General features: G+C 37.7%; 1 protein-coding gene across 2 annotated transcripts in view; it reads right to left on the minus strand.

The window, feature by feature from the left end:
- FNDC1 (fibronectin type III domain containing 1) overlaps positions 1-27,650 on the minus strand; it is a 541,793-nt gene that overhangs the window by 302,147 nt on the left and 211,996 nt on the right. The gene's annotated exons all lie outside the window — the stretch shown is intronic.

A 27,650-nucleotide genomic window follows, 5' to 3' on the forward strand; every position in this document is an offset into this window, starting at 1 on the left:
CAATGGCAGTTTGTTCTGAAGAAGTCATAATAATTGATGAAAGTGCTTAACCTGTTTGTTTTATTATTTTTTAACATTAAACAAAGATTGCGGACTCGCAACGCTGTGCTCTTTTATTTTTCTCTTTATGGGTTTAGACCAGGACATAGCACCACCACTGCCCTTCTTTCCTTCCTCGAAATCATTAACTCTGCTTGTGACTCTGGGAACATAGTTTCTACCCTCCTCCTCGACTTATCCAAAGCTTTCAACACTGTCTCTCATGAGCTTCTGCTTTCTAAACTCTCCCATCTTAATCTCTCCTCCTCTTCTATCAAATGGTTCACCAGCTGTCTCTCAGCCAGGGAACAAGCTGTAAAATGGAACTATTGCACCTCCTCTTTCCTTCACACCCCAACAGGAGTACCCCAAGCCTCTATTTGGGTCTTTTACTATTTAACATTTTCATCAATGATTTCCACCAAAAGATCCCCAATGCTAAACTGGTGCAATACACAGACAATTCCATTATCATCTGCTCAGCCAAAACTCTTCCCTTACTAATAAACCTTACTCAAGAGGCCTTCTCCACCACTGAGTCCTGGATGCTTGACAATCATCTAGCCCTAAATGCCTCCAAATCCAAAATAATGATCTTTACCCCTTCTAGACATACTGCTGTTGACAAAGCATCCTTCTCTATACTAAGCCAAAACAAAACATCTATTGAAAAGCATCCTTCTTTAGACTAAGTCTAAACAAAACATCTATTGAAATAGTTCCCCATACAAAACTTCTGGGCATCCTTATCAATGACCAGCTAAAATTTGACATCCACCTACAAACCAATATTAAAAAGACTCATCAAAAACTTGGAATGCTTTATCGACACAGACGCTACCTTTCTCTGTCTTCTAGACAGCTCCTATCTACCACCTACCTCCTACCCTCCCTTTTGTATGGAGCTCCACTACTCTCTAACCTCTAATCATCGCTAAAATCTAAACTTTCCTCATGCTATAATAAAATTTCAAAGTTTGCCACAGGATCGAAATCCTCTACTCACCATTGTAACTCCCTACATGCTCTAAATTGGTTGGAACTCCTAGGCTACCTAAATTTCATTCAACTAACTGCAGCACACCTTCTAACTGTCCATCACTCTTCTCTTCCCTAAAACTTCACCAGCCACATAGAACACTTAGATCCACAAATCAGAACCTCTTAGAACTTTACAAGCCTTTACACACACCAGGGCAACGTCTACTATCATTCTCCCTTGACAGATTATGGAACTCTCTTCCCCCTCACAATAGAACCACCTGAACCTACCCTTCTTTAAAACCCTACTCCACTCTCACCTCTCCTCCCTCTGGGAGTGCTCCTGTACCCATCCTACCTGATTCCTGACACCTATCCCTATTCTAACCTACTCATAATCTCTGCCACAGCTTCAATTCCCCTCTCTAAAATTCCTTTTCCTGAATACATATATTGTATTAAATTAACATGAATTTATTGATTTTTTAAATAACTTACAAGTGATTGACTCAGCTCATACATTTCAAGATATGTACAATCTTGTCTTGCTGTATATTGAATGTTAAACTGTTGTTCTTATATGCTGTACTAATACATTGTATATTGTCTTTCTGTCTGGAGCTTTTCTCCTCGGGCCTCCATTGAAAATGGGCTACCTTGGCCCAATGGACTTTCCCAGTTAACAAACTGAAATAAATAAAAAATAAATAAGGCTTATTACCACGATTTGGTACACTATCACTATATACATGCAATGTACTCTAGAGCTTGAATTAACTCTACATAAAACAGCCACAGTTGAAAGGTTTAAAAATATTTAATAATAAATAATAAAAACACAAGACAATACTTCTTACTACACAGAGCTAGTCAAGAGTTTAGAGATCACAGAGAAATGCTTAAAATAATACAGTAGAAAAGTTCTGACATCACCGAAAAACAAATCAGTCTAATCTTTATAATTCCTAGCTATTTCTAAGAGAAAACACAATTCTAAATACCTTTCATATAGAAATAGGCAGTGCTGCTGATGTTGAATGTTCTCAAGACAAAATGCTCAGAGCTCTCTGATTCTTTCTCTTTAAATTGATAACACAGAGCTGATTCACATGACATAATTCTTCACACTTCTCTGCTGTTCCCAGGCTAACAGAAACTACATTTACATTCTTTACACCTGGTCAGAAACCAGAGCAATAAAGGACATTTATACATGCAAATTCTAGCCATTAACTCTGATCTTAAAACAATAGGAAGGATGCCTCCCTCTAAACATATTGGCTCTGAATTTTGACATCAAAGAATTGACTTATCAGCTTTGTTATAGTAGAGTGCACCATTGTTAAATTTTTGCAGTTCAATATCCAATGCAGCCTTTTCACATTTAAGAGAACAAGCCTGTGGCTTACATTAATATTTACAAATGACAGAATTATCTACAGAATTCTATCTGGCTAGGCTGGCAGCTTTCACCTATCTTCACACCAGTGTAAATCCAGCATTATCTACATGAACAAGTGTGGGTGCCTGTAGCTCTTGAAAACAAAACTTACAGCAGCCATGTTCTGTGCTCTGGTAAGAGGAGAAAAGGAATACAACCACCAACAGCATGGGAGACAAACTTTCACCATCCCCTCAGACAAACACAAAAATAACAAAACAGTTAGTCAAAAATATATTTGAAAAAAATGTATACGATGCCAGGATGTCAGTAGTCCACAAGCATCTTCATATAAACAGTAGGACACATGTAGCTCCAAAGTCAGAAAACAAATAAAGTGTTCCAAACTCTGTTCATCCTGATGTATTGTTTAGTTCTTGCCATGTAAAAGTTCAGTGCACATTCAGTACAATAGGAAGTCATCTCCTGTCATGGAAGATGGTGGGGGAAAAAACAACCGAAGCAAGAAGTTTGATGAAACAATGCTATTATATAGAAAGACAAGATGTTTCTTTTATTGAATAATGACATTATATAATACCAATAATCCCCAACTGCATTTTGATAATGCTGGTTTACCCACAGGTGATTTACTAATTTCATCAGTCAGGCTTTATTCTTATGACCAAATTATGACATCTGTGAGTAAACTAAACCTAGAATTACCAACACTCAGTTGCAGATTATTGCTAAAATATACTTTAGTGCAATGCCAACACTACTTTACAAAATATATTTGGCATCACCTGTGTCAATGTACTAGAACCTGCCTCAGTGTACTAGAGTTCCTCACAGTTCAAACCAATATGATATTCAGAGAGGATCTCAACTACCCCTCTATATATTGGGAATTCTACACCACTTCTCATGCACAAGCCCAGTGATTTCTAAACTTTGTTAATACCAAGATCCTGGAACAGTTGGTCCATTCTTCAACCAGGGGTACAAACATCACCACAAGCAGAATACAAGTTGCCTCACCAAATGTTTGACTGCTGAACACCGGAACACACCAAAAATGAAAGGATAGCAGCAACCACCATTAAAATTCAGTATTTAATGACCAATAAAACAATGAAAAGTAGCAGCAATATATATATATATATATATATATATATATATATATATATATATATATATATATATATATATATATATATATATACACACACACACAAGATTTTTTAGGGCAGGTTTTAAAGGGACCACCTCATTGAGTCCTGGAAACGTATGTGCGGTCAGTTCAACTATCCATTTAGTTTCTTCTAATTCTGCGCCATTAATTATATCACCCCCCTACCCTTTTCTGACATTCCATACAGCCATAAACATGAAATAATGGCCCTCATTACTGGAAATATGCCTATACAGGATGTTGTGTTAATTCTGTCTTTTTATAGCAGATAAATGATTCAAAATCCTGGTTTTAAATTTACAGTTTGTCTTACCTACATAATAACAGACACACTTCTGACATGTGGCAAGGTAAACCAAATTTGTCATATTGCAATTGGCTTTAGCCCAAAAATGATATGCCCTGCCAGTGACCGGGTGTCTGAAACTGGAGTCCTTGTTTATACTATTACATGCTTTACAAGTCCCACAGGGTCTGGTTCCCTTTCTAAACATCTCCTTCTTGGATTCTCTCACCCCTTTGTAACTTAATATGTCCTTTAGATTCTTTTTTCTCCTGAACCTGAAATTTGGTTGATCACCCAATACCTTCCTTAATTTATCATCTGTCAATAGAATCTTCCAGTTTCTCCTGACAATATCACACACTCCATGGATGTTATTACTGCATGTAAACATAAGTCTTAACACATCATCATTGTTGTTGTTGGCACATGACTCAGTGTCTCCTCTCTGTTTCAACCAGGGTTGCAATTTTGTTCCCCTAAATTCTCCCTGATGTTGAATAATATACATTACTTTCCTACTGTCATAGCCCCTTTCTTCAAAGTGCCCTGTCATCTTAACTACCGCCTCTTCATAATTGCGTTCTTCTGTACATAACCTGGAAATTCTTTCCATTTGACCTGTAACAATGTTATCAAATGTGAACCTGGGATGCATACTATCCTCTGTTAAAATATTATTTTTCCAACAGTCCTTCCTGTACAATGTGCTTTTAAATCCCATCTCATCTTGTATAAGCCTCACATCTAAAACGTTTATCATACTTACTGAAAATTTGACAGAAAACCTAAGGAAGGTAGTAGCAGATTCCATATAGGTTACAAAGCTTAACAGGTCACTTTCATCTCCTCCCCACAGAAGAAAAATGTCATCCACAAAGTGCCTATATAGGCAAACCTTGTCTCTCCAGACATTCTGGCACCCAGAATTTGCACATGGGATGCCCATGGCTACCCCTTGTACTTGTCTATATAAATTGCTCACACATGAGAAGACATTGTATTCCAATACTAAAGATAACAACCTCTTAATTAATTCTAACTTGGTCCCTTCCACTAGATGTAACCCGTTCAATGGACTAATGACCACCTGTAAATACTGTATTTTAGTGGTGGTCGCTGCTATCTTTTCATTTTTGAGGTACAAATATGCTTGACCTTCAACTAATGAATATTGGGTCCACTGTTCCTCACCCCAATGTAATATTGTCACTCATCAGATCTGAACATAAGGCAGCATTATTTGAATGTCAGTGAACCTCATATGAACTTGTCTATATTCTCCTCCTTTGACAAACTGGGTAGTATTTTTAGTTTTTCTTTTATTTTTGTTTTTGACCCACTGTACTTATTTAGTGGGTTGTTTGAGACTTCAGGGAAACCACTGAGATTACTTGTTTTTATTTTTAGTTTTTCCTTTCTTCTCTTATCATTACATCTTCAAGATTATCTGGCTAGTATTTTTTTAGTTTTTCCTTACTTGTCTTATCTTCAGTACATCTTCAGGATCATCTCTACTAAACATACTGTATGAACAACAATCATGTATTACTACTGGCTATACTTTATGTATGTCTAAACCAATATGCTGATGTAAATATCTTATGCAATCATATGTTATTATCTGCTATATTTTATAACTGTTTGTGCAAACCACAATGCTCATGTAAACACCTTATGAATAGTATATTAGCAATTGTTCTGGAGTTTTTCCTCGCCAGGCCTCAGCTGAAAATGGAAAGCTCTGCCCAGTCGGACCTCCCAGTAAACAAATGTAAAATAAATAAATAAATCTGGGGATACAGCGAAACCAAAACAACATTAGGAACTATTCCAAGGCTAACCTCTTTCTACAAACAACACCTTGGCTAAATTCCAAAGCACCCCAAACCCAGTAAACACCACAGAATACAGTGAGCTATTTCCAAAATTTCAGTACAACCATATTGATAGTGGTATAGAGCAAGCTGTGCCTACTTATATTAAGAATAACACAAACTCAAAAGACAAGCCACCCTGATGGAATCACAATATTAATCAATTATACAACAAAAGAAAAAAATCTTGGCAAAGTGTAGGACGAAGAAAGCCATACATAATAAAATCCCCCTGAACAATCTAAACAGGCACCTAAGAAGGTTAATTAATATTTCAAAGGATAAAGTTGAAGAAAAAATAGCTTCTGGGGCAAAGGACAACCGCAAAGCTTTCTACAGCTATGTCCACAACCTCAGAAAATATAGACAACAATGCACAGAACTTATTGTAAATGGCATCACCCACACTGAACCAGAGGCCATTGCCAACCCTTCTGGTTCAGCTCAAATTTCTCCCCTAATTCCCCCTTAGTAGTCCAAAGAAAATACCACATAGCACAATCCCCCCCAATCATTAATAAGAACAGGTCATTAATGTACATTCCAAGGCCAAAAACACTGCATCAATGGGCCCTGATAACATCCCGGGCTGTTTAATAAATTGCATGAAACATGACCTCTCAGGTCCTCTCGAATCACTTTTCAACTGGAGCCTTCGGTCGGGTTTTAAACCCAAGGAATGGAAGATGGCTACAGTCATTCTCCTGAACAAAGGAGGTCAAACCACTGATCTGGGTGACTACAATCCCATAAGTCTTACCAGCCTCATATGTAAGTCCATGAAAAGAATCATCAAGGACATGATAAATGAGGACATAGGTAACCTGCAAAGGTTGGAACCATCACAGTTTGGCTTTGTTAAATGAAGGTTTTGTCTATTAAATCTGGTGGAATTTTTTCAGAAGGTCACCAAATCATTGGATGAAGGTATGACAGTGCACACAGCTTACCTTGACCTGGCCATGACTTTTGATACAATACCCAAAACATATTTCCGTGCCTCTTCCACCTGGGCAAAACCTGCTCTGTTCACCCTCGCTATGCCCGGGGTCACTCCGATCCTCACCCTACCCCCATTCCCAACCACCCCCTGTTCCATTACCTTTATACCTAACCAAACCACACCCCATCTACAACCAGCTAATCCACCACCTGCCATAGTTTCCTCCCCATCCCACACACAACATCACTACAGCCATCCACTATGTCTCTATTCCTCTCTCTGCTAACCAATACACTTCTACTCCACCTTCTTTACCGCTTGCATAACTCAACTTCTCTCTACTCATGTACAATCAACCACCTACATTCTCCTACCCTCCCTCTATCCTCCACCAACAATCACACCCACACATATGCTGACATTAGCTCACATTTCCTACAACACACCTACCTTTCCCCTCCTACCTTTCAAAAACATGCCCACACACTGTACTTATCCTTCAACTCTCAGATATGTAAAACTATCCAATAAAATCAGACAACTCCTTCTATACAATATAACACAAATTAAACTCCAAGCTGACATCCACCCCAACCCAAGACCACAAAACCACACCACTCCTTGCCAGCTATTTCCCCTCCCAGCCCTACTCCAACCTCTAGCCACCATACTACTAACCAGCTCCCCCCTCCCCGACTTCCAAAAGCCAACATCTCTGACCTAGTCTTTATAAACCTTAACCTCCATAGTATCGTAAAAGAAATTACTGAATTCCATGCAACCCTAAACTCCTACTTACCAGACATTGCAGCAATAACAGAAACCTGGTTAAAGCCTCACATTAAGGAAAAATAAATAATTACAAATGGATACAACATAATAAGATTAGACAGACCAAACAGAAGGGGCGGTGGTGTCTCCATTATGTATAAAGACACACTCAAACTAGAACTATTAAACTGTGTTCCTCCTGACCTACCCAACTCAGAAATCCTAACAACACGCCTAGTAATAAACCCTAATAAAACTATTATTATCATAACCACCTAAGTCCCTCCTGGCAATAATCTACCATAATTGAAAATCTTCTCTCCTGGGCATCATCTAATTTTAACCATGAAACCATTATCCTAGTTGACTTCAACCTGGACTGGTACTCCTGCAACTCCAACAATCCCTCCAAGTTCCTAAACCTCTTCAATTTCACCCAAACCATATCCTGTCCTACCAGGTTAGATAAACACTCAAAAAAGCAGTCCACTCTAGATCGGATACTGAATAACAAACCCAACCTAGGTTACTTAGCAGGCTGCCTTCCAGACTCCGTCAGTGATCACTCACCCACCTTCCTCTACAGAAAACGAGTTCAGACATAAACCAACACAATATATAAACGTGTCCAAAACAAGAAAACTTTCTCCCCCTCCACTTTCAACCTTCTACTTCAACAATGTAACTGGTCCCCACTTAGAAACCTCCCACTTGATCAAGCTGTTCTATACTTTAACAGTACCTTTCTTAATATACTAAATAATCTAGCACCCACAAGACAAATAAGAGTAAAACCTAGGCACTTACCTTGACTAACAAAAGATACCAAAGCACTGCTTAAACAAAGAGACAGGGCATGGTCCACATACCACTCCATCAAAAATAAAACAAACCTCACAACATATCAACAGCTCTGAAGCCAGACTAAGAAACAGATAAAAGCAGGCAAGCAAAACTACTTCCTATCTTGTCAACAAACCCACCAATACAGCCAGAAAAAAGTTTTGGCAAAACATTAACAATCTTCTCAACCCAGGCTATACCCCAAGCCCCCATCAGCCACCGCCATGGTAACAGACCCAATAGCTACACAATTTAATACCCACTTTATTAACTCAATCGCATCACTTCTTGGTAATCAGACTAATCAACCTCTCACTGTACCCACTCTCTCTTCTGATTCCCCCACCCCCTTTTCTTTTACCCCAATCCAAACTAATTACATAAAATCACTCCTCTCAAAGCTCAGACCTTGCTGTCTAGCTGCAGACCAACTACCCAATAAATTCCTTAAGATTGCTTCCCACTCTATAGCCTATCTCATATTAATCTTGATCAAATACTCAATCTCTGAACAATATGTCCCCTAGCTATGGAAATATCTCACATCAATCCCCTACACAAAGGTGGGCCCTCTAAAAATCTAACAAACTACCATCCCATAGCCATCTTCTTTCCACTAGCAAAAATCTTAGATAAATGCATTCACTCCCAGCTCCTCACCCACCTCCTCAAGCACAACCTACTCTCCCCCAATGAACATGGCTTTAGGCCAAAACATAGCATCAGCACTGCCCTACTGTCTTTTACAAACACCATCCAAAGTCTCATAAATAAAGGCCAAATTGTCTCCTCCATATTTCTTGACATGTCAAAAGCTTTTGACACCATTTCCCACCAAATCCTACTAAACAAACTATCATCCCATGGCCTCAACACATCTGCCCTGCCCTGGTTCTATAGTTACCTCTATAACTGTCAGCAAGCCACCAAATGGGAAAACAGTCTGTCCCTCCTTCTTTCCATCACAGTAGGAGTACCCCAAGGATCCATACTTGGCCCCCTACTTTTTACAATTTTTACTAACAACCTTAGCTCTGCAACCCAAGTAGCCTCCATAGTCCAGTAAGCTAATGACTCCACACTTATCTGCTCAGCCCGTACCCCCCCAGGATCTACAAGCAAAAATGCAAAAATCATTCCAGGATATAGAAAATGACCTCTCTAACCATGAATTCATACTAAACCCTAACAAAACCAAGTTAAGTGTTTTCAGTTATAACAAATCCAAAACATGTCAGTCCCCACTGTCAATCCTTTCCACAAAAAGTACCAAAATAGAACCCACTAACCAAACCAAACTTCTAGGTGTCACAATTGATGAAAACCTAAGGTTCTATAGCCACATCTCCCTCACCATCTAAAAAGTCTACTCCAAACTAGGCACCCTATATAGAATCAAACTTACCTTTCAGAAAGTGCCAGACTAGCCACTGCCCACACACAACTGCTCTCCACCCTCCTATATGGCCCCCAAGCATTTACAAACATACGTAGATCAGACCTAAGTAATCTAGAATCCTGCTACAACACAATTGTCAAATTCGCTACAGGCCACACATACAGAACCCACCACTGCTCAGTACTCTCACAGCTCAAATGGTTAGAACTCCCAAACCTTCTAACATTAAACCAACTGTCCATAGCCCACAAAATAATTCACCAACCAAACGACTGCCCGGCACTCACTAACTTAATCCAACCCAACAGAAATCCTAGATCACTTAGATCCTCTAACAAACTACTATTAAAGATTACTCAACCGCACAACACACAAGGCACCGCCCTCTACTCTTATAAAATTGCCAAAATCTGGAACACTTTTCCTCAACCGATAGCTAAAAACCTTAGCATTCATGAGTTCAAACACCTCCTTAAGGAACATCTAGCTAAACACTGGCTCTGCTCCTGCCATACTCCTAGCTAGTCCACCCACTACTCTCTCCCTACCTGCCTAAACTAGCTCATACCCACTGCTACAGTTTATTATCTGCTGAAGGCTAACTTGATCCAACACGCTCTTTGAATGAGATATGTACACACAAATACTGGTTGGTCTGACAAATGTCTTGGAGACTGCATTTCCTTATCTTGACAAACTGTATCACACTGTTTTTTACTATTAATTCAGGCGTTAATTCATCTCAAACTGTACTAATTTTGTTATTTGTTAATTAATGTTATCAGTCTAGATTACTATACTGATGTACAATGTATATTGTAAATATTATTAATATTTATCAGTTTGCTTGTTCAGTATTGTTAATTTGTTTCTACTTTTGTATGGACTTTTCTCCCCAGGCCTCCACTGAAAATGGGCCTCATGCCCAGTCAGACATTAACAGCTAAACAAATGTAATAAATAAATAAATACCCCAATCATGCATTATAGATAAGCTCACTAATTTAGGTATAAACCCTTTTATCACTCACTGGATAGCCAACTGGCTGACTGATAGGGCCTAGGAGGACAAAATAAGTGAGGCTACCTCCACCAAGAGACCAGTCACTAGTAGACCCCCTCGGGGATCGGTACTGAGCCTGATCCTTTTTGGCATCTATTGCTCTGAAATGGAAGCAAACGTTGAAGGTTTATGCCTTACTAAGTTTGCAGATGATTGCAAGCTGGGGTTATCATCAACTCCCCTGCAGACACTAGCATTCTTCAAGAAGGTCTATCTCTGACTAACTAATGTTGCCAAAGCCATGGTCTTAAACTCAGTGCTAAGAAATGCATACTTGTACCCTTTTGGAAATCAGCCATCCCAGCTAATTAGCATGTTGATAATACAGTCCTAAGAGTCAGTGCAGTGGTCAAGGATCTGGGTATGCACATAGATAGTAGCCTTACCGTCAACCACCACATGGCCACCATGGTGAGAACTCCTTTTATGCTGTGCAATTTATAAGTCAGGGCATGGCATCTAGGTCCAAAGAGGTCATTATCCCACTGTACTTCATTCACCCTTATCAGACCAATCATAGTGTACAATGCTCCCTTTGGTACATACCTGACCAGCTATGTGCAGCAACCAGAGTGCCTCAAAGGTTCTTTACAAAAAGAATATAAGGCATAACAAACCTGCCTTATGAAGAGCTACTTAAAGCCCTTTCCCTCTATTCAGTCTCCTGTAGATTGCTGAGGGGTGATCTATGACTGGTTTCCAAAGCATCTGCAAACTCCACACGTATGAATCTCCTACATATTCATAAGTCAAAGAGTACCAGAAATATAAGTTCTAGGGACATAAATTTTGTCTGTGACTTAAACAGAACATGCTAGAGAAACAGATATGGGTCCCAGTGAAAGTCCCTCCTGTGGAACAGGCTTCCCATTCATGTGAAGCTGAGTTCATTTATTACCCAGTTTAAGCACAACCTAGATCAGTGGATGGGGAATAGGACATTTACATCAGGCCTGGCACCCATGTCCCTTATGGACAGAGGTAGCTTATAAATGCCTGGCCCTCAGTGTCATATTTGGATGCAGGACATCATTATTCTTTTGGGAAAACCTGGCTATGCTTACCCCCCCCCCGGTTGTTAGCCTAGTAACAGTCTATGACTCTATGAATCACAGTATAGTTTCATTAGCTTGGAAGCTGCTTCACAAGAAATTCACATGCACACACATACACACACACACACACACACACACACACACACACACACACACACACACACACACACACACACACACACACACACACACACACACACAGTTGTGTGTTAAATAGCTAATTTTTGTCACACTAAATAGCCTTTTTTATTTCCTATAACATACAGAAGGTGAATTCCCCCAGCAAACTCAGTTACTTGAAGAGATGGCTACATAAATTCAAAACAGATGTGATTTATTTGCACAAATGTAAAGTAACAAAGAAACATGTAAGGGTTGAGTTGTATGAGTTCATAGGTTCCTAGATTACTACTAGGCTAACTGCACTGGTGAGCCATTTTTAGCCTAGCCAATTATCCCATTTGAAAATCAAACCCTGCACCTTGTGTTTGTAAGGCAAGTGCCTTAACCATTGTGTCAAACCTAACTTAGGACTAACAAGTCCTCCAATGCAAGACTGGTGATTTTAGTCAAGTCTTCCTTAGGCTGTTGTTTATTAAAAAATTAAATAAAAAAGATGGCTATTGAACAGAGATGGGTGCTATCTTCTTTGGACATGCCCAAAGACCTCTTTCCAATTTGCTGCTTATATGGCCTCAGTACCCATCCCCTCAAGTCACTTGCAAAGAGTTTCACTGGCATGGGTACAATAAAAGAAGGGAATAATCATGTCCTACGTGACAGGGATTTTACTGTAATGCACGATTCACTTCCCACACTCTGCTTTCCCCATCTAAGTCTTGTACTGGCTCCTATAAGATTGGAAAAAAATCACAAATAATCATCCATACTCTGAAAAGGAAAGTACCTGACCCAGAAGGCCTGAACAGGAAGCTACATTATGAATTGCAGGATCAGTTAACAGCAACCCATAATGCTTTGGGTGGGTCATTTCATAGGGAAGGTAATTGAACTACTTGTCTCTAACATTTACAATTATGATACTTAAAACCCAGGTGAGGACTCTATGAGGTTTGAAATTACAGGCCAAATCTTTAATAAATATAGATTTCATATTGTATGCATATGTTTTGGTTGACTGGATGAAAAAGGTTCTTCCTTCATTTACTTTATGTACGTAGGCTGGGTTTGTGCCAGGGCGTTCAGGTTCAGACCACTATTGTACACTTCTGACCTACATAGAGGGACTTCAGGCTTTGTCAGAACTGGCCTTTTTGATTGTGATTGATTTTATGAAAGTTTCATACAATAATTACTGGGCTTGGCAATTGTGTTTAGTTTTTAGAATATCTTTGTTTCTACATACTACTGATACTTTTTATGGAAGGCTATAAAATTAATGGGGTTCCTACAGCTCTTTCTGGAACTTTTAAAGTTTTGCATGACTTATTAGCAACAGGGCAGCCATGATGGTGCAGCATTGTTGCCTCACAGCAAGAGGTTCTCCAGTTTGATTCTTGGTTGGGGTGCTTTCTGTGTGGAGTCTGCATGTCCTCGTTGTGGTCACATGGGTTTCCTCCAGGTTCTCCAGTTTCCTTCCAAAGACATGCTTTAGGTGGATTAGACACTCTAAATTGGCCCTAGGTGTGAGTGTGAGTGTGTGTGTGCCTTCTGTCGAAGGTTGGGTGCTGGGCTGGCAACTCAGCACTGTAAAACTCTACTGCCAATCATGAGTAGACAGGTGATCCACTGTGGCATCCCCTAACTGGGAAAAGCCAAAAAAAGATGACTTATCAGCAACAACAGTGCTTTCAAACCATAGTTTCTCCCCTCTCTTTAAACTGCACATAGGAACTCTTCAGGAGTACCTTTTGTCCCACTCTCTTTCTGATAGCCACAAAGCCTTTAAACGGACTGTTGAATTATTCATATAAGTTTTCAGGCTGGGTAATCTTTGATGTGAAAACAAGGGCTTTACTCTTTGCAGACAGTTTTCTCATTCTCAGATAGAACCCAACCAATGATATCCCATCAACTAAGACAATTCTTTTTAATTTTGCAATAAGGCAATTCTATTTAAATGTTAAGAAAACAGAGATATTCTCCTTAAACCTACCCACAAACCCATGTACACAGTTTATGGAGCAAGTCAATGTCCGGATATTAGATATGCTGATATGCCCTACCTGATACCAACTTGAAACCCATATGAAGAAAGTTATTCCTCTAGGTTTGTGTCAAGGGGATGTTGCAGCTACGTAATGTGAAGAATCACAGTGGTAAAGACATTACCAGCCTCCATGTTGTTTTTATATGTTTTGGCACATGCTAATCCTTAGTAAGTGCTTACAGAAATGCAAAAGGGTTGTATGACTTGTTTCAATTAGTCCAACTTCTTACCTGGATTCAGATGGCCCAGACAGGGTGTCTATACACAAGTGTTTGCTCTCATTTATTTGTTTGCCTATAACTATTTACTTTAGTCACTGTGAGCATTACTTGAAGTTAAGATCCTCAAAACACACTCACTGGAGCTGCATAATGCTCCATATCCATGCTTCATGTGCAGTGATATTAAGTACACATTTCAAGTTATCGAGTAGAAATGTTAGTCCAGAGCAGACATAGGGGTTGGATTACTCATGAAGGGGAAACCTGGCATCTAAGTTCAGGGAACACAGATGGTAAAATAGATTTATATAGCAAATGTGTACTGTGATTGACATACCACTTTTAGTGCGTGGCAGAAAACAGGGACTTTATTTATTTTCAGCATCTGAGGTCACTTTTAAAGTTACACAACAAAAATCAGTAGAAGTGCATAGACTGCACTTTGCCATAGTGAGTTCAATATGTAAATTGAATCTATCAGTGTCTTTCCCTTACTTTAACTTTATGGGTCTGTGAGACCATTTAAGTTGATTAAATGCTGCAGCCAGCATACAGCTTTCATACCATGCTTGCAGAAATCAAAGGCTGTTTTAAAGCCAACATTGATGTAGTACATTCTGTCTACTGAGGTAAGTTGACAGCATCTGCTTACAAACCTACTATTTGAGAAAGTGTTTCTCATAGCTAGGTTCTATCATGTCCTTTTGATTAGTAGGCCATGATCCCTTCATTGCAATTCAATTATTTTTCTCATTAAAACATTATATAATCATAACATACTCCTGTATACTCTGTTTTCTATTGGAAGTATGGTTAGCTCCAATAACTTTTCATTTTGGCTAATTCCCTCCATTCCGTGCAGTGTATTGGTAATCTTTCTCTAGACTCTCTTCCAGGACAGTGATCTCCTTCTCCCTAGAAGGCCTATAGAATCGCACACAGTATTCCAGCTCTGGTTTATAACTGCCTGACAGTTATAATATTTCTGGATTCCACTTCCTTAAACTGGTTTGCTTTTATAACTATAGTCTTGCTGTGATTCTGGTGATTTATGCTTTCTGCAATAATAACTTCAGATTTTCTGTAGTTCTCAAAACTATATATCTGGCCTCACCCACATGTTTAACCTACATTGCGGTTTTGCATTACATGTGTGGCACCATAGGCTTGGAAGGGGTGATGTCAAGTTGCTGCCTATTACACCATATCTCCAGTTTTCTTAGGCCTTCCTCAAGGCTTGGCCTCATCTTACATTCTCCTGCAGGCCTTGGTGCTATTAATGGAAAAATATTGATCAAGTTGTCAATGCCTTTGTGACGTCAGATGAAAACATAATAGGGCTAACATCAGGATCATCATTTGTTTCACACTGCATGCCACTGTTTTATCATCTGAGAGCTCTCTTCTAAATGTAGCCATCTGCATTTGTAGTCTTACTATTTGTCTGTTCATCTACAGGATTTACTGCCCACTCTTGCCCCTTGATCTTTGCAAAGAACATACGGTGTACATTTTAATCAAATATTTTGCTGAAGTCCAGATAAATTGTGCTCAGAGACCTGCCTCTGTTCCGGTCCTTGGTAACCCAGTCATACAAGATCAAGTCAGTCTGACAGGATGTACCCGCTATGAATCTATGATGGAATTCATTGAGCTGATCATTTTGATGCAGAAACCTAATAAACATTGACTTCAGAATTCCCGTCATTCTGTTGACTATTGGAGTTAGGATCACAGGCTTGTAATTCCATGGGTTTCTTTTTCCTCTGATTTTGCAGACAATCACTGTTGCAACTTGCCTGCAGTCACAACGGAGCACTCCACTCCACTCCTAAGAAACCTTTTCAGCCTGCCCCCCATTTAACCATACCTCAATAATCTTTGGCAGTATGCTCGTTCACGCCCCACATGATCCTGTTAATTTCTCAGTCATTCTCTTCTGATCTTGCTATTTTTTTGTTCAACTGCCCTGCTGTCACAGACTGGTAACTCCCTTCCTTTTCTTTAGTGAAATATAATGAGAAATGCTCATAGAATTCTCATCACATCCTTGCCCTCCTATATATCTGCTCTACATAATGTGGTTCATCAGTTTGCCTACCACCAGTTTCTTCTCTCCTAAATACCAAAGAGAAGGCTTCTTTTCTACCTTAATACTTGAGGCGATTTTCCATTTTTTCTAGTTCACCTCTTTTAACATATTCACAGCTCTGTCAACCATTCTTTCCATATCCGTGCACTTTACTTCCCTATTTGCTATGAATGTCTACACCTCTTAATATAAAAACAATGTCTTTCTTTTCATATTTGTTTGGGCAATTATTATTAACCCTTTTTAGTGCCTTGTACTGTAATGTTCTTTTCCCATGTGCCCATATTCCATCCATTTATTTGCTTCCTTCTTTTTCTTCCAGTATTATATAGTCCCTCCACTATTTTGCTCCTGTCCTACATTACAGACCCTTATTTATCAATCCCTTTCCATCTCCTCATATTCAGCCCCACTATAATCCCCAACCCAATTCTTTGTGGCCCTAAATTCTTTTCATGGCCAGTGTGGATGACACTGCTGTGCTGTCACTACTTGCCAGTTAACTTCTGACCTACATTTCATCACTTCATCCTCCCCTGCTCAATTAGAGACTATTTTGCCATTACTGCTTACACCCACTACTTTGCTTGAACCAGTGTAGCTGAATGCTTCAGTTGTTCTGTTTTCTTTTGCCTGCATAAGATGCAGGAATACTGCAGTTTGCATTTGGCAGATTGAGGACTTTCATCATAACAGCCCCCCATTTAACTTGCCATCACATAGTCCTATTTCTGACTAGCTCATCACCCCCTGTACTTGCTCCTGGTGATCTGTAGAGGAGGACATTGTGCCATCTTTCTCCACTTCTGTCCCTGACAATTTATCATTTGATTCTACTCTCTTCTCCTTCATTCTGTAGTCCCAGCCATTTTCCTCTGCCTTTCTTATTCCCCATCTCCCCAGCATCTGTCACCTAGTCCTGTACTTCTCCTATATAATACAATCCTCTCTATTTTTTTTTTTTGCTTAACCTCTTTTTCCTGAACAGTATGTTCCCAAGAACTTCATGTCCTATTCCCTCCCCTCATAATCCCACATTTCTGCTATCTCAGCTAGTTCATCATTCTTCTCTGCTACTAATTCTCCTCTGCAGTAATCTTCCTACATTGGCTTCTGGAACCAACAAACACTATTCTAACTGCTTTGTGTCTCCTGTAATTTCTGACTATGCATTGTTTTGTCATTTTCCCTTCTGTTAATCTTGTATTGCTAACCTCTCTTCATTTTCTTACATTTTAGTAGTGTCCTTCAGTCACTTTTCTTAATACAAGTAAATAACAAAGATATTCCTCAGGAGAAGCAGCGTTCCTGATGTAAATGTAGAAAGCAATCAATCACTCAGGGTAGGAACGCTACGGCTGACGTCTAAGCAGCGTAATTCAACCAAAAACACATAAATAATCCAACGATTCAACAGTATAGCGTAGGAACGTTCATTTATTAGTTCAGTAAGCGCTTTCACCCACAAGGGCTTCATCAGACTGTACAAAGAACAAGTTAGCACAGTCCATTATATAGCCAACCAATGACATTAATAAGACAATTAATCAATTTTTAAAAACAATCAAACTATCATCAGTAAAGCATTTTCCTTTTGTAAGGCGAAATACTAAATATAACAATTCCTAATCTCAAGCTATCTGCATCTATAAAATCTATATATATTTTAATAATAAATAAACATATATAATATGTATAAAACATTTAAAAACTGTCACACTAGTATTTTAATACAAATGCACATCATTCACAATTCATCCAGAAGATGGTGCTATAACAAATGTTAAAATGTATAAATGTGAAATGGATAACAACAATAATGAACTACATTTCTAAAAATTCTTTATATAATATATATATATAAATATAAATATAAAAAATGAAAATATTTTATGAAAATATTTTTTAATATGTTTGAATTTAATATGTTAGTAATCTCAATTATCAGTAACTAATATTATAACACACAGTGGTCCTTTAGTGTATAAGCTCAAATTTCTGTGTGTTATTTTCTCATATCATAACTCTTATAAAATACGTCTATGCTTGCAAAATAAACTGTACTAACCACCAATAAACCTCATAACCTACTAGATCATGTGTATTGGAAACCTAATAAATTCTAGTGTTTCAACCCTCTTCCTAACCTTCTTTTCTTTAAAAACGGATGTAAGCTGACTTTATCATTCAAACCAGTGTGACAGTAAATAACTCATAATTTCTAATTTAAATTTCCTTTCCAGTATTCCATAGTTCCTCCACTATTTTTTCTCACTCTGCATCACAGACTCCATTTTGTCAATCCCTCTTCATCTTTTCATACTCAGCCTCACTGTAACCCCAGACCTAAGTCTTTGCAGTAACCTAATTATCGTGGCAGATGTTAAGTGGACCAAAACTGCAATCTTTCCTGACACTCTGTTATCTGCTACTATTGCTTGTGACTTTTTCTCTTCTTGATTTCCAGGTACAGGTCTCTTTTGAAACAGAAAATATTTTCTGCAGAGATCAGAATATATTCATTTTTATATAAGCAATTTTGATAGCATAGAATTTCTTGTCATGTATAGCCCAGTGCTATCCTCCAATCTGCTACCCCCCACATTAAACTCTACATTGCGGAACAAAAAAGAAAGTCCTCTGCTCCCCAAGAACTGAGGAGAAAAAAAACCTCTGCTTTCTTTTTTTACTGCAACAACTGCTTGTTACATTTCAGTCAGCCGTGGCTACAGTTTATGGCATATGGAAAACTAAGCACTTCAGTTCTAAACAAAAAATAAAAAACTGTTCTTTCCTTTTAATCTGTAGCAAAGTGCTTGATACAGTTTCCGTAAGCAGCTACTATAGGTTAAAATACATAGAAAGCAGTAAAACATCTCAGTTTTTTTCCACCAATGAAATACAGACATGAATACCACTAATGCACTGCACTGAAGACCGATTGTCATCAGCCAGGTGCACCCCCTAGTACTTTCCTTTAGCAGCACCTGCTCCTTTCACCCCAATCTAGCTATGCTACTGTTGTCATATGGGGTGGAGATACACTGGAAAGTAACTAACTGCATTTTTTTGTCTTTGTGCAATAGTGAGACTGTTTCTATTCTTAGTTTAAGTCTGGAATGTGTGGTAAAGTAAGTCAGTTTTTTTTTAGATTTAGATTGCTTTTTAATGTAGCTCACTCTTACTGTGTGGTAAAGTAAGTCATTTTTTATTTATATTTTTTAATGTAGCTCACTTTTACTATTTGAACATTTCTTTTACAGTTTTACTTTTCAGATCACATGAAGAAAGGGAGTTGCAGTTAGGTAGGCTAGGGAGGGAGATTATGCGGCAGTGATACTAGTAATTTCATAGGTTAGCAGTAATTTCTGTATGTTTGATTTGCTGTTTCATTCTCTATAACTGTTAGCAAGTATAATATGTATTAGCTTGGTTAGAATGATTCAATTGCTATTATCTGTACAAGTCTGAAATGTAAAAAACATAAGCAGGTTATATGTCCCGTGTAACCTAGTATAATTCATACTTTATATTGCCTCTAACCTGGTACACAGGGTAATTCATATTCAATCCTTTGCCTTGAGAAAGACAGATTATCTGGACTTTGTTCTGGACTCTTATGGTCATCAGAAATACAAGTTAGCTGTAATCATTTGGTAAGGACATCAAGAACTGATAAAGTTTCAAGTTTTCCCATATGAATAAGTTTATAGCATTTCCTAAAATAATTAATGTTTCAAATGTATCAAATCATTTTCAAACTTTATCTAAGGATAATGAGATTTTTTGTTAAAAAAAACTATTACTTAATGTTTGTGTGAAATATTTGAGAGAAAACAATCATTTCGATGATCACATACCTTATTTGTGTATGCATCTCTTTTTAAGGGGTGTTCTACAACTGCTTGAACCCCAGCTGCTTGAATTCCACTACCTGGCAGCCAGGGACTCAAAATGCGATAACTCCATCTGCCTAGCTGCCCGAACATGAGTTCAGTGATGCAGCTGCCTCACCAGATGGATGCATGTAAGTGCTCGCAATGAAGCAGGTAAGTAGGGAAGGAAAATGGGGAGGAGGACAGGGAGATTTTAGGTTAACAGATCCATCAGAGGATATAAGAAGGTTAGGGTTAGGGAGGGGAGTGGGATTTTAGGTTTAGGGAGCAATTGGGAGATTACATATTGGGAGGGGAGGAGGATTTCAGGTTTAGGAAATGACCATATTCCTTTTCTTCTTCTTCTTCTCTGTCTATCTCTGGGTTATTTGTACACATAATATAAGGACTAATAACTACCATGGGAATGTAATACTAGGCTTCTTAAGATTCAAACATATCAATACATAGTAAGTATTTATAAACCTATTATTTTCTAGATTTAAAATAATAATTCATATTTTTCCATCAAATTCCACCTTATTTTCTTAAAAAAAGGCCGTCTAAACCAGTCCTCAGCAAGCAAGGAAGGGAAAAAAATGAGCTGCTAAAAAAAATAAAAAAAAATGTAATACAATGATGCTGACAATGAAGTTAGTGCCTTTGTCTCAATAAATACAAGACTTCATCAGACTCCATTGGTACCAACATTTTGATTGTTTAAATTCTAAAACTGTCACAAGTCTGACTATGTGACACAACATAACTTCTTTGTTTTTTCTTTAAAATACATTTGCTATTGACAATAGTGTTCAAACCTTTGCCTCATCATGCATTCAACAAAATTTGCCATTTATATTCCCCATAGTTCAAATCATTATCTCTTCTACCCCCTTTTATTAATCTGTGCATAGCCTAACACTTCAAATAAAATCTTTTAAAACTCTTACATACTTCAGAATGTCTTAAAATAGCATTGAGATCACCTCTTCAACTAACTCACAAATACCCAAAAATTCTACCTTGCTGTTAAGATGACATACACACCGTCCTAACTCTATTACCTATTCCATACTTCTCCATAACATCCCACAAAGCATCATATCCTACTGTATCAAATGCCTTGTTAATATCACTTACCATAAGTTTCACATCCTCCCTTTTACTTATAATATCATCCAGAATTTCTCTCACAAGCAACAATTTTTGACAACCTTTCCCTTTTATAGCATATACACTTTCTTCCATAATATCCCTTATTTTCCCTCCATTCTCATAAATGTTAATAACCGATGTTATTTAGTGAGATGGGGCTCTTCGTTTTTTTTATTTCATTCTTCTCTACCTTCTTCCATATAAACTGTAATATTCCCAATACATAACTCTTCATAAACAAACCCTACCTACAACATTCAGCACATTTACAAAGCACTCTTATTACCAATCTATTAATTTTTTGCACATCCCATAGTCTATACCATCTGGGCCTGATACTAAATCATTTAATTTCCTAAGTACTTCAGCCAATTCACTAATAATATATATATATTTTCAAATTCTTCCTTAACTCATTCTGGATATTTTTACTTTCTATTCTCTCTTAATTTCCTTCTTTTCACTCTAAACAATATTTTTAACATGCTGTACTACAATATTCATGATATGCACTTGTGTTTTTTACCTCTCATTTTACATAGCTCATTTTCCTCATTAGTCTAATATCCCCTTTACTATTTTACCCAAATATGCTGATGCCTCCACCCTTCTCTGTTGCAAATAATATCTCTGCCTAAACAATAATTCCTTATTGTTTCTCGTTTTTTTTATAAATTTATTTTTCCAAATCATAATAATCTCTTTCATTATTCTCTAAATTCTCTAATACATTTCTATACATTTCCATACTTTCCTTTCTTACTTCATCCTGCCATTGGAAAAAAAATACCTTTTATACTTCTTTTTAAATTTAATCTACCATTCAGACCAGGTTTTTATTGAAGTCATTCACGGTTATGGTTGTATGATCCTTCCATACCTGAAATAATTCCCACTGTCCAATATCTTCCCATAATTTCTCATTTATTCTTTTATTCCCTTTCCTTTTTTAATATACCCTCTTCCTTCCAACACCTCCATTCATATTACTAAATTGTCTGAAAATCTCATTACAACTGCATCACCATTTGCTACCCCCACATGCCATCTGATAACAAAAAATAAAAAAGTTCAGATCCAAGTTGCCTCTTCTATAATTCCATTGACTTTTTTCTGCACAGTTAATTTATCACACTTTATCACTTCCTGCACTTTTTACATATTTTATCTTTTTACATTTTCCCCTTAAATCAGAATTAGAGTCCCCTGCAATTATAATGTTCATGTTAACCACCAAATAGTCAAATATTTGATGAAACAGATTCTCTCTTTGCCTTCTAGTTATATATGCATGTAATACTATAAACATATTCTCCTCACCTCAGATCCACAACAGTTAAACTTCCCATCCTTACCAATATTACATCTAATATTTTGAGGGGTTTTTTTTGTACTACACAGCATTCCCTTCCTAATTTACATTTTATATTTGCATCTCACAGTTTTTCTGGTTGCAGTCTTTTTTCACTTGTAAGGAATTTTACATGCTCTAACAGAATAATATCTACATTGCTGCTCTTCTTATGTCCATTAAGAAGACTGTGAGTCTTGGGTGATCATTTAAGTAGTTTATTGTATACAAATACATCAGGATGGATGGCAGGAACATTAAACTTAAATGAACTACCTAACTGACTGAATGCATATTTGCATGCTCACACGCTGGCTGCTCATTCAAAATGGCACTCTAGCTTGCACGTGCTAAGCATGTATATGCATGTGTGACTTACTGGAAAGCTTCTTAAAGGTATATCACACACTCTGATCTACATCCTCCCTCTTTACTGAGCTGTCTCATATAAACATTGACATGCTTCAATAGGCATGCAATTATACAGACACTAATAAAGAAAAACAACAGACATTTTCAGGTTGCCGTCTATCTGGAACTAGGTTTCCAGATGCGATCTGATCTCATTACATAATAGGGCAGGTTTTAGCAACAGGAACAGTCACTTGAGGAGTCTCAGGGATTTTGCCAGGAATGGGGATTGCTGACAGAATGTCCTCTGGAACAGGAACATTGGACAAGTCACTCTGAGAACTAGAGTCTGTAACAGGCAAGATGCTGTAACACTGGTTCAGACACTGGTAACGAATGCTGCCAATTGTATCTGAATTCCATTCCTTGTGATTCCATAATGTACAATTTCGGCTCTTGATACAAACTTTTCACAAATCCAATGGGACCAACACTTTCTAATGTCTGCATCCTCACTATCTCCCCTTTCTGTAAAGAATGGAGCAGTTTGCTGGTTTTATCATAGTAAAACTTCTGGGACAAACACTTTTTCAACAGTTGGGCTTTTACTGCCTTGTTGTTCTTAGCACACAGAACACATAGATCACTGCTGATTGGTAGTGTGGTTCTGGTTTGTCTCGACATCTGGGCAGGTGAACCAAGATGTTTATCACGAGGAATGTTTCTAAGATTTAACAAGGTTAGAAAAACATCAGTTTTGTCATGTCTGGATTTCTCCAACAGCTGTTTTACACTTTGAACTGCACATTCAGCCAAGCCGTTGACTGAGGGTATTCAGGACTACTCGTAATAGAAACAAAGTCCCATTCTTCTGCAAATTTCTTGAACTGCTGACTTCTAAGCTGTGCACCATTGTCAGAAATAACTCTGTGTGCACTACCATGGACAGAAAAATGCCACTTCAACTTAGTAATGACAGTACTGGAAGCTAGGTTGGCAAGTAGGTCAATCTTGAACCAATTTAAATAAGATCCTTCTAACACCAAGTAATGTCGACCATTCCACTCAAAGATATCTGTGGCTACTGTTGACCAAGGTAGTTCAGGAATCTGGCTTAACTGAAGTGTTTTTTTTTGTTGATGTGGCTTTGTACTATTACATACTGAACAAGATGAAAGTACTTTCTCAATATCTCTTGACATTGAAGGCCAAAATACTAGACCTCTCACCCTTCTTTTGGTAGAATCATTTCCTGGGTGGCCACGATGCAAGATCTTAATAAACTCCTGTTGCAAGGCTTTTGGAACAATCACTTTAGGACCTTTCATGATGATACCATTATCTGACAAAATCTCATTTCCATATGGAGAATAAGGTTGTACTTCTACTGGTAAATGAGATTGCTTTGAAGGCCATCCTTGACAGATAAAGAGGTTTAGCTTCTGCAGAATGGGATCTGAAGCTTTCTGAGTTCTGAACTCATCAAAATGTGTGGAAGAAAAATTTCTCACTTCCATGACTTCAAAATCAAGTTGCTCATTGTTATGCTGTTCTGTAGGTTTTCTGGGTGTTCTGGATAAGGAATCAACAAGATAAATAAGTTTGCCTTTAATGTAAACAAGATTGAAATTGCACTTTTGCAATTTGAGCATCATACGTTGCAGTCTAGCTAGAGCTGTATGCATAGGTTTTCTCAAAATAGTAACTAAAGGTTGGTGATCAGTTTCAATCTGGATAGGTCGACCATAAATATAATCAAAAAACTTTGCACATGCAAACACAATTGCTAAAAGCTCTTTCTCAATCTGGGCATACTGCATCTCAGTCTGGGTAAGAGTTCTGGAAGCATATGCTACTGGTCTACCCTCTTGAAGAATTACTGCACCTAGAGCAAACTTAGAAGCATCACAGGAAAGAGTAACTGGTTTGTGAACATCATAGTAGCTGAGAGTTGGTGGGTTAGCAATGTTCTGCTTCAGGACATCAAATACTCTTTGGTGCTGTTTTGACCATGACCAAATTACATCTCTGCATGTCAGCTCTCTGAGTGGTGCTGAAAGTTAGCTTAAATCTGGAATGAACTTGCCTAGATAGTTGACCATGCCAAGAAGACATTGTAGGGCTTGGACATTGTCTTGAGCTGTCATTGCTAAATATGTTTTTGTTACTGCATTATCGGCTGCCACTAATCCAGACAACTTGTCAGTTTGTTGCTGCTTTCCTCTTTTACTTTCTGTCACCTGCTGCATAAGATTTAACTGCTCCATTCTCTGCTGCTACATCACCTAACCTTTTCTACATTACCATCCTCAGCATTTCAGAAAAAGTTATCTCCCATCGTACTGCATGAAACAGCAAAACTGTTACCTGGATCATCCTGCTCAGTTATTTAAACACCACACCATCTGCAAGCCCTCCTGATATCAGTTCTGTTATCTGCACCACTTCAACAGACTCACTTACTTTCTTCACCATGGAGATAGCTAAACGCTGTTCATTTGTAAAATCCACCACACATGAATCTCTGTTTACATTCCAAAGTTCCATATTAAATATTTTTTCCTCCAAATTCTGATTTTCCAACACCAAACTCCCCATAGCTTTTCTGTCCTCCATGCTGCTGCTTCCCTTAGGCCTCTTCCTTGCTGCTGAAGGAGCCCTCTGGCACCATCTAGGACCTTAAAAGAGTAGGCAAAGTTCCCCAATGTTCTGGCCAAATGTTCCCTAGCAGTATAAATACCGGCTTAGGTCACCACCGAAAAAAAGGCTTTGACTCTAGTGGACTAACCTGGTCAACAAAGGATAAAAATATATCAGCTTTTACAATAAAATATTTTGACAGTTTTTCAGTTGCTTCTATACTAGGTCTCTTTAAATCCTCTTTGGAACTATACTCTTCTCTCTTCAATCTTCCATTTATAGTTTGGAGTCATTCATTGGCTGACATTTTCTTTTCTCATTTCATCAACAATATTCTCTTTGAACAACCTCATATTAAAATGACTGCATATGAAGATGACCATTTTCTTCTCAAAAGTTACAACAGTGTCTATAATTCACAATCCATCATTCAATCTGATTATCCAAAAGTTCTGACGTTAATCCTCAGAAGAACAATCTTACAGTTTATTTCTCAAAAATAAAATCTAACATTTCTGTTATAAGCAAAAAATAATCTCTTCTTTCTCCCTTTTCAAATATTAAACAGTCTGCGGAATATAATTTATCAGACAGAATACAATAAATAAGCAAATATTGTTCCTGATCCCAGATGGAGCATTCACAGCCCCACAAACTTCTTAATTCTGAAGCATTTTTGCAGCAAGAGAAGCAGCTACTTAAATGGAGTAGATGAACTGCATTTAACTTATCTTCCTTCTAGTGCAAAATTGACATTGTTTAAATCTCTTGATTAAAGTAACTTCTCAGAAGGGTACTTATATTTTTGAGAGAAATATTAGAGTACTGAAATACAAAATGTAATGTTGATTGAGTGTGAAGCTGACAGGTTAAAATATCTATACAGTAAAATTTTAGTCAAAATGTTACACTTCAATCTTAAAGTTCACTCAAGGTATTATTTATGAAGACATATGCTAAAATCATAGGAACATGTGGAAAAAAGAATTAAATAAACAGTAACTTCTTTAAGAAATGCGATCATCTAAATTTACTATAGTTAATCGTGTGTCATTGAGTAGACTTACATTAATGATCTAAACTAAAAATTTGAATCCTTAGAAGGTTGCAGTCTCAAAACAGTGATGTCTTGATGCTGCAAAACAGAAAAATTATTCTTTTGTGCAGGGGGCAAGCTCCCCTCATCTCTCCTGATATATGGGCAAGCCTTAATACTTACAATATCAAAATATCCCTACTGCAAGAGAAACAATATGAAAAACAACAGTAAAATCATGTTGCCCCTCTTCTGCAACTCCACAATATAGTATATGTGTTACCAAAGTAGTTTCAAACTCTAAAATGTTGAATTTTGAATATGCAAACTTCCTGTTTTCCACTATCAAACTTGCATGACTCTCTGTTCCAAGCTGAGCTAAGGCATAGGTTTCCCTGATTATCTTGTGCAGAAATGTAAGAAGTACGTAAAAGGCTTAAACTTTAAATCCAATTAATGTTTCTTGAGAATACTCAGGTTGCTTTGAGTAACATCATGAACCAGGCAGGGGGGGCTTACTATTCTGGCAAGAGAACGGTGATGATTAATTTGTAATGATACCAGGAAGCATGCAGCCTAATATTCAGGAGCATTGTGTTACATCTGCAGACTAATCAAGAAAAAAGGTTTAAACAACTATCATTATTTAAGCATAAAGCCTTAGCACCCTTCACAGGTTTTAATGTAATGGCGTCCTTTGTTCGCTGCTTTATATGTTTAGCCACCTAAAGGGATAACTTGGCAATTGTGAGTTCAACTTTGTTTTTTAAGAAATAAAATGCCTGTAGCATCAGTATTTACTTCTCAGATGAATCCCATGCTGCAGCATTTTTATAATTATACCGATATTGACAAAGTGACCATCAATTTCAAAAACATGTAAACCAGAATATGTAGAGCATTGGTTTCCATAAATATTTATATGGAAG

This window comes from Protopterus annectens, chromosome 13.part0, assembly GCF_019279795.1.
Source record: "Protopterus annectens isolate FY-2018-M chromosome 13.part0, PAN1.0, whole genome shotgun sequence".
Taxonomy (NCBI): Eukaryota; Metazoa; Chordata; order Ceratodontiformes; family Protopteridae; genus Protopterus; species Protopterus annectens.